Here is a 7,545-nt window from a genome sequence, read left to right as displayed (position 1 = left end):
CTCACCCCTGTGTTCCTGGCAAAATAATATCTAAGAAAAGCTTTATGGCCCAGAGAAAGAAGACTCTATCAGGCATCCATTAACACCAGTATTTTTTAAATCAGATGAGGTGTAAACCAGTTACCACTGTTTCATCTGGTAAGAGAAAGAATTTCCCTCCTTTTCAAAATGATCATGACACTTTTTTTTAATGTTTATTTATTTTGGAGAGAGACAGAGTGCAAGTGGGGGAGGGACAGAGACTGGGAGACACAGAATTTGAAGCAGGCTTCAGGCTCTGAGCTGTCAGCACGGAGCCCAGTATGAGGCTCAAACTCACAAACCATGAGATCGTGACCTGAGCCGAAGTCAGACAACCAACTGAGCCACCCAGGTGCCCTGATCATGACACTTTCTATCTGAATGAAATCAACAGGATTTTTTTCTTTCTCTTTCTTATTTCTTTCTTTCTTTTTTTTTTTTTTTTTTTGAGAGAGAGAGAGAGAGAGAAAGCGTGTGTGTGCACACAAGAGCAAGCAGGGGAGAGGCAGAGAGAGAGAATCTTAAGCAAGGCTCCACGCCCAGTTCAAAGCCCAACTCCGGGCTCGATCTCACCACCAAGAGATCATGACCTGAACTGAAATCAAGACCACTCAACTGAGCCACCCAGGCGCCCCTTCAACGTGATTTTTCTTAACCTATATATGCCAGAGGTGGCCACCTATGCAAGAGGACAACAGCAGGGAGAATAGAGGATGAGAGTGGGTTCACAGTCTGTCCCATGGGATCTGACACACGAGGCTTCCTGTCACTTGCGGGAGGTTAGGGTCAGAGTGAGGGCAGGGGCATGTGAATTAGCATGGTTGGAAGGAGAGCAAAGGCGCTCAGCTGGCCTATGGGACTCTCTGGGCCAATGGCCTCTCATACTCCTGGGATCAGTGTTAAGTCCAATACAACTCATCCATATCTGGCCCTGATGTTCTCAGTTCTCTCACGATAGGCAGAGAATCCCACACAAAAGGCAGATTGTTCCATTGGCACTGTATGGGATAGTGTGGGAGCCTTGCACTGGGAGACAGAAAGACCAGTTCAGGCCCTAAATTGCAATGACCTTAAGAAAGGCACCTCTCCTCTCCAGACCCGTTTTCTGCACAATTTTTGCTTAATTTTTTTTAATTCCAGTATAATTAACACGAAGTGTTATATTAGTTTCAGGTGTTGTTTATTATTTTTTTATTATTGTTAAGTTTATTTATTTTTGAGAGAGAGAGCATGAGCATGGGAGGGGAAGAGAGGAGGGAGAGGATCCCAAGCAGGCTCCATGCTGTCAGCATGGAGACCAATGCGTGGCTCAAATTCATGAACCATGAGATCATGACCTGAGCCAAAATCAAGAGTCAGACGCTTGAGTGAGCCACCCAGGCACCCCTAGGTATTGTTTATCCTTAAAATGAAAATGGACTCAGAGACAGGATCTCTAAGGCCCCAACCAAATCAAGGAGTCCATGAGTTATTTAGGAAAAAAGAAATTGGGGAACTGGAGGAACAGGTATCAGAAGACTAAAACATACAAAAAAGGAGCACAGAGGTCATATGGCGAGAGCATCTGTGGGAAGCAGCTCAGCACGGAGCTGGGGAGCAAGACCAAGAGGCCAGGTTGTTCAAAGCTGCAAGGGGAGACGGTGAGCTCCACAGAGCTGGCCTCAGCCCTCTGCAAAGGGAGGCTGTCCAAGTGGTGCTGGTACTTCAGGAGGCCAGAGGAGGAGCCCCGTAGAGCTGGGTTCACACCAGGAAGAGTGGCTGGTATCTCTGAGGGTACATGGTATCTCTTCCTCCGTATGGGGGAGAAACAAAATTGGAACAAACTGTAGCTGCCAAGTGAAGGGCTGTTGCCAGGATGAGGCCAAGAGAAACTGGAAGCAAAAGGAAAAAGCAAGTCTTCTGTGTATGTGTGTCCTTCTACCTTGGCACATGCATTATGTAAGTATGTGTACATCCATGTATGTGTACGTGTGCACGTGTGTGCATACACATATACACACACGCCGAACACGGAAGAAAGTAAGAAAAAACACCTGTCTGCCATAGTCATCATGTCTATAACTGTCTGTGGGACCATGGTTGATATTCATAACCCAATTCCTTCAGGAACCAGTCCTGTTCCCTTTGCACCCAGAACCTCAGCTTGTTGGGATTCTTTACCTGATGGATAACCCCAACTTTAATTTCCGAAGGATCCCAATCCTCACAAGTCCTTCTGTTGCCTGTTGTAGTTTACCATTAGCTTTTATTTCAGGACATGGATATCATTAAAGACACCCCAAAGAGCTCCCTGGATTTCAGACATCAACGCCTTGACACCCACCGGATAGCAGCAGCTCAAGTGTTCCTTGATAATGAAGTCCAAGCACCCTGCCGGTGTGGTAACTCCCTTCTCTGCATTGATGGAGTAGTTTGAGAAACCTCAAATGGCCAAGTGTCAGCTTCCCATTCAGTGACACCACTGTGTAGCCCGCGTTGAGGCACTCCTTCCTGGGTAACTAAGACCTACAAACCAGGAGAGCTTGGGGTATGGGGCAGGGAAGAATAGGTTCCTGTTTAGGATGCATTACGATGACAAGAGTCACTCTCACACTTACCCCTTGTTTCCCACACTGCGTGTTCTGGCCATGGGACAGACACCACCATATGGCAGTTGCTGATTCAAATCATAAACTCCATCTGTAAGACCGAACTCCCACCTTTCCGGGAGTTGTCTCCCTGCTGACATCATAACGAAATCTTCAGCAGGCCATTCTACAGCTCTATAAGACCAGCTGCTTCTGGGTCAATGGGATGTGTAGAAAGTGAATTCCATGCACATGATCCCATTGCTGTAAAACCAACATTCTTCACCAGAGGCTACACTGTGGAATACCATAATACTGAACGAGTCATTCGCCAAGTCCATGAATGGTAATTTTTGACAAGGAAGCAAATTTGAATCCAGAATACATCTATTCTAAGTGTGGGGAAATTGTTTTCCCTCCATAATGGAAGGGATCCAGTGTAATCAACGAGCCACCAGGGGTCTGGCTGGCCATCTCCATCAAGCCATGCAGGAGGCTCTGTGCTGATCTCTGCTGTCAGAGGTGACTCTGGCAGAGGTGATCAGGCTCGCCTTGGTGAGAGAAAATATGTGTGGTTGTGCTCATCCATAGCCTCCGTCCCTGCAGCGAGGGTCTCTTTATATAGGGACTCATTGAGCAAACATCTGGATGGCCAGTGAAAGAGTTGGCTCGCATCACAGAACATGCCATCTTGTCCACCTGATTCTTGACAGTCTTTTCTACACAGTGTACTTGTAATGAGCATAAACATGGGGCACAAATATCTTCATGCCCTATGCACATTCTGAGAGAGCCATCCGTGGGGTTTCTTAACAGTGCCATTAATGACATTTGGGGTCAGATAATTCTCTTCTGTAGGGGACTGTCGTCCGTACATTGTAAGGTACAGTTTAGCAACATCCCTGGTGGACCCCTACCCACCAGATGCCAGTAGTGCCATCCACCTAGATGTGACAATCAAAAATGTCCCGACATTGCCAATATCCCCAAGTTGAGGCCAGGAGGATCATCCCATTAAGAACCATTAAGTGTAGGTTCATTCTCCTGGATGTCATTCAGTCCAGAAATGTGAAAAACATTTGTTCTGTGGAAGCCTTATCCACTGGGATGATTTTTCTTCCCCACTGTCTTTCAAGGACACTCCAGATTGGGACTGTATCTCTCATAGCCTGCTCTCAGCTGGAACCAGCACATCACAGAGAACCATCTCAAAGCAGGCCTGCTCCACCATCTGGTCCTAAGGAAATTCCCATGAGACATAGAGTGAGGAAGAGGAGGCAGCAATCAGGAGTACATGTCACAGGGGCCGAGCCATCTGCTCAAGCAACTGACATGTGCCTTCTGGGTTTTCTCAAGCACAACGTCTTATGCACCATCTCCCCTAGATGATAGACTTCAGATGTATGCGCTTGACTTTATAGGTGGGTAGATCAGATCACACCTCATCTATGATGGGCAGCTCAGGATTATGGAGTCCATCGATGTCCCCTGGTCATCAGCTCAGCCCCTACCAGAACCAATATAAGATGTTTAGCAACATCTTCTGGCAGTATGCCAGAAGATGTTTCTTAGAAAGGAGAATAGTTCTATGCGGAAGAGGTCATGACTTTGTTCCAGATCACTAGAGTCTGTACTATGATTCGCCCACTGGGGTTCTCTACAGAACTTCTGTTGGCCATGAACACTTGAGCACCACTAGGTCTGTTAGAAGATGAGGCCCAGGGGGTCCCACTCAAAACTGGTGGCCTTACTCATTCTTTGGTAAATGTGTTGGGATAGCATACCCAAATAGCACATAGGTTGCCTTCAAAATCCAAAAGTCTCAGCAAGTGTCATGCTTATTTTTCAGGTATACTGATGTATTTTTCACTTTGTTGGGGTGTTCTGAAGAGCTCCGTACAGTCCACTGAAATGTCATCAAGGTAATAGGGTTCTTAATACTTATGGAGATTTTCTCCCACCTCTGTGTCTTACTGGGGCAGTTGCAATCAATGTAACGATGTCAGTAGTGAGGTCCAGCACTGTGTTCTGTGTGGCATCTTTGCCAGCTCTATTATGGAGGTAGGAAAACTGGCAGGAACCTGAGGCAAGAAGGGAGAGCATGCTGTTGGCAGTCCTTGACATGAGCAGACTGTTTCTGGTGGATCTTATACATTGACATAGAGAACCAAAGTCACCCATTAGTGCCCAGAAAAGGTGTTTCATCTAGAACAGCAGTGACAAGTGAAATGACCTATCAGTTGTAAGTTTACCTTGACCAGCTGCCTTTCTCCAGCATGCACTTGTCTTCAATGTAGGTTAAACGGGTGAGGGACAAGGGGTTATATTAAGAACCTCTTCCCTTAAACTGCCCAAGTCCATGATAGCACTGCTAATCTCTGAGATTCCCCCAGGATGGAGAATTACCCTTGATTTACCATCAACACAGAGAGGGGACTTTCACCTTCACCCCATTTCCTACCAAAAGAGCATTCACTCCAAGGCAGAAAAGCTGACACGGACACCCTGCCCACAGCCAAATTTAGCTCTTCCAACTATGCACTGGAAACTGGGAAATGAACACAGGTCAACACTTAGGACAAAACTCTTTGTATCACCTGACCTCCATAAGCCTCCACCTTGCTGCAGGGCCACAGTGGTGTTTTCAAGTTCCCCCAGATCAGTGACAACTCAGAGCCAGTGCCAACCTAGTGCCCTGAATAAAGTACTCCTGTCCCCCAGTAATTACATGGGAATAGACATTTACCAGAACGAGTCTTTTTGTCCCAGGACACAGCCACCATCGGGAAAGGTCACAGACCCCCAGGAGAGGTTTGGAGGACTTTTGTGACATCCAACTAGGGTAATAAGTGTGGTCTTTTCTCAAGGGCACCTGGTTCACATTTAGCGAAGGGGTTGCAGACCTGTGAGGTGGCTCAGATCTGCAAACTCCACAAACAGTTGTGACTCCACTCTTTGGTTAATTAAGAAAGGAATCCTGCCTTCAAACAAGAGTGTTTTTTAATAAAGTTAACTTTGTTGAGGTATATTTGATGCACAAATGTCAAACGTACAGTTGGATGACCTTCGACAAATGTATCCTCCCTGGTCACCACCAGATACAGAACATCTCATCACCCCTAAGAGACTCCTCCTGCCCTCCCTAGCATGCCCCCAACTGCCAAAGCAGCTAATTGTACATGTCACTTTAGATTTATTCTGCCCGTTCTTAAGCTTCACACAAATGCAATCACAATATGTACTGTTTTGCGTCAGTCTGTAACTTTTTTACCACTGAGTAGTATTCCATTATGTGACCACACCACAATTTGTGTATCCATTTTCTTGTTAATGGACATCCAGGTTGTTTCCTGTTTGGGGGTATTATGAAAAAGCTGCTACCAGCACTGGTGAGCACTTTGTGGATATAAGCTTTCGTTGCTTCTGGATCCATACAAGTAGCAAAATCGCTGGAGCACAGAACGAATCTATACTTAATCCTTAGAAATTTCCTAACAGCATTCCAAATAGGTTGGGCAGTTTTACAATCCTACCAGCAAATGGTTTAGGTTACCCTATATATGATCATACTGTGTCTGTTCTTTCCTGATGCCCATGCAATAGTCCCCACAACCTTACGGTTGCCCCCACCAACCTGGGGCAGCCCAAGTGGATGTCTGCTCCTGGTACGCCCAGGGGTTCACACACCTTAGTTAGGCACGTGCACAGAAGCACAGGATCTGGTCACACCCCCACAGAGTATTTGTACAGACCTGTGCCATCTTATTCCCCTGCCTCATGCCTCTCTCCTGTTCCCTTTCTCTTGGAGGCTGAACATACACTTGCCCTCTGCGCTGGCAACCTCGCATGTACCTCATCTCCTTGCATAGGTGTTTGGCTCCTGGATGTCAGGACCTTTGTCTGACATGCCCTGATGCCCACAGAGGCTTAGCTCATGGATGTGACTGGGACCTTTTCTGCTGGAGCAGAAGAGAAGCCCTCCTCTGTGAGCCCAGTTGAGCCAGGCGAGTAGCTGTCACTCAGGGAATGGAAGTGACTCACTATTCACTTCCCAGAGAATGTCTGGGAGTGCCCTGGAAGAGCTCCACAAAGTGCTGGGGCTCATCTCCTCACAAAGCAGCGATTGCCCAGAAAGGAAGCCATCTCAGGGGAGGGGAGAGTTGCATCAGACAGAGAAGGGGGTAAAGGGGAATTCCAGCAGTTCATGCACTGCTCACACGAACACTGATTGGGAGCCAGCTTTGTACTGGGCTGGCTAAAGGTTGGAGATTCACAGTGAAATAACCAGCCTCCTCCCCTCCCCCACACACCCTCCAGCACACACAATGGGAGAGAAAGAAGGCCAGAGAGGGACATCTACTGATTAGTGTAGAAACTGCTATAACAAGAATAGACAAGGGCAGCTATAGCAGGAGCCACTTCTTCCCTGGGCTGAGGGCCAGGGAAGACTTTGGGGAGCCCCTGCAGTGAGCTTGGGCTGTCCATTGCCATTTGTACACCAAGAAACCACAGCTCAGAGAAGGTAAGAATGTCTGCCCCAGGCCACAAAGCAGTTCAGGAGCTGAGGCAGGCAGCAGGCAGCTCCGTAGGGCCCCTAAGTCTGTGCTTGTCCTGGACATGCCTGCAGAAGGTGGGGAAGCCAGGAGTTTTAGGAGAGACTGTGTGTCCAGCAGCTGGTGGTGCAGGCCAGTCATAGAGGTTGTCAGAAATAGGCAGGAAAAGAAGACCATCCCCTCTAGACCCATCACCTGCACCCTGTCGGTAACACACACCACTTGGAAGCCCTAGGGAAGTTGAGTGTGACCACTGCAGTCCCCACCTCCTATGGAAAGACAGCATGACCCTCTCTGCACTGCCATTGGACGTCCCTGCCCCCTGCATGTCTGAGCAGGATACACGTGTGCTGTCTGCACTCTTGTCCTTGGGCCAGCACCTGTACCCATTCTGGCCAGACAGG

Source organism: Neofelis nebulosa, chromosome 7, assembly GCF_028018385.1.
Source record: "Neofelis nebulosa isolate mNeoNeb1 chromosome 7, mNeoNeb1.pri, whole genome shotgun sequence".
Classification (NCBI taxonomy): Eukaryota; Metazoa; Chordata; class Mammalia; order Carnivora; family Felidae; genus Neofelis; species Neofelis nebulosa.
Note: the sequence above shows the minus strand (reverse complement) of the source record.